This window comes from Sinocyclocheilus anshuiensis, unplaced genomic scaffold (assembly GCF_001515605.1).
Source record: "Sinocyclocheilus anshuiensis isolate Anshui unplaced genomic scaffold, SAMN03320099.WGS_v1.1 scaffold493, whole genome shotgun sequence".
Taxonomy (NCBI): domain Eukaryota; kingdom Metazoa; phylum Chordata; class Actinopteri; order Cypriniformes; family Cyprinidae; genus Sinocyclocheilus; species Sinocyclocheilus anshuiensis.
The window spans coordinates 8,239-10,352 of NW_015537963.1; positions in this window are offsets into that span (position 1 = coordinate 8,239).

The window sequence follows — 2,114 nt, forward strand, 5'->3', positions numbered from 1 at the left end:
TTATTGTTAATTAATTTTAGATGTTTAATTACTATTTGGAGCACTGGGATCAATATACAAGGGCTTAATGAACTCATTTTTGTGAAAACCTGAAATTCGACCAAAATCTACATTTTTCATTTGTTCTGTCTGTAGCTCAAAATTAGCCAAAAGTGCTGGGCAACGATTAATCGCATTTAAAATAAAAAATTTTGTGTACATAATATATGTGTGTGTACTATGTATATTTATTATATATATAAATGTACTTCACGTTCAAATTTTTCATCACAATTGGATGCCTCACTACACACGCACACACACACACACACACACACACACACAGATCAGTTGTATTTCTCTCTAGTTTTCTTATTAATCAATGCTCATGCACAAATGTGGAGAGGAGCATCCCCTTATTTCTAATACAATAATTTTTGAAATGCAAGTACTGTGAAGTCAGAGACATGTTAGCTGAGAGCTGTCAGTCATTCCAGAATGGGATTCCCTGTCTCATTTCTGCTTGGTTGATCTTTCTCCTTCAGTATTCATAGACTCATCAATAGATCATTACTCTGAACTCCAACCAATTCAAACAGAAATCCCACCCATGCTTGCACATGATTGGTTGCATGAATAATGCCCATTCATAAATGAATGATTTAAGGGATAGAAATTACAGACTTGAGTAGATACAATTTTGTGGCACTGAGAAATTAGTTCAAAATATGTAATGAGTGTTTGCGTTTCCTTGTCTATAAAATTTCAAAAGCAACTATCCAACATTTTTTGACTTCCTCACAATAAATGGTGAACATTTCAATTATTAGTAACTCTTTACATGGCATGCAGGAACAGTCTATGTATAGGTTACAGCAATGACAAACCTGGTTTAGTATAGTTTTAGAAAAGCGTTGCAGAGTTAATTTCACAGGCTTGTTGATTCAATCGCAGCAGTTTAATTGCACAGCCACAGTATTTAACAAATAGATCAGTACATGAACATGAAATAATGATTTAAGTTCTTATTATTTAATTATTCTTCTTACACACACATGCAACAACACCTAATAGTTTGAGGTTTAGTGTTTTATATTTATGGGTGATGGATTATGAGATCTCATAATTCATAAGAGAGAGAGGTGAGTCAAGGTTTTATTAGATTTGAGACAATTCTGTGCCGGATCATAGATTGTTAAGCGTGTTTCTTTAATGATGCTGTATTAGAAGAAACTAGAAGGAAGAAAAGTTCTAAACTAAAGACCAAATAACTTTAAGAAGGCCAAATTCATCTGAGCTCCATCAAGCTGTTCTCCTAAATTTTGGAAAAGCAGGAAGAGTTTTGAGAAAACCATTAATAAGGCTAAAGTTACAGTAACAGCCCATCTACTCTATCACTCTTTTTTCTCTTTGTGAAAAGTTTCTATTGAACTTTGATTTAAAAGAAATAAAAAAATAAAATAAAAAAGACTAGTTTCCTTTGTAAGCAGTTAATAGACTAAAAAGAGAGAACATTTGGCAACCTGCATTATTCTGCTCAATTTAGATATTGTTCTATGTCAATCATATCTCAAAATGAAGTATAATTGGTAACAATGCACTCCAGATTCATTTAAAGTACAAGGCATAAGTGTAGTTTGAAAAAGTGAAAAGGCTAAATTTTTATCAGAGTTTTACTCACTTTTCTTGACACCGCTGACTTTCTGTAAAGATATTTCACATTTCTAAAATGTGAAATATGAGGAGGGAGATTATTTTTTGTTGAAAAATAGGTGTGAAACTTACAAACTGAAGTCGACAGGTAGAAATGTAGCACTAAATGACTTTTATGCTTAGATTTTGCACCTTGTATATTGTACTCACTTTGATTTGTCTAAAAACAATGCTTAGACATAGACTAAAATGTTAGAAAAAGTACTTGGACATTTTCACCTCATTATATATGAGGAAAAGCATTTTGTTGGAACGTGTTGATCGTCTAGTGGAAAAACATCCCGTAATAACTACTCTATTAAAAATAAATAAAGGTTGTTTTTGCAGCAATGCCATAGAAGAACCATTTTTGGTTCCCAAAAGAAACTTTCAGTGAACAGTTCTTAGAAATAAAAGATTTGAACATTTTAATTAAGGGAAAA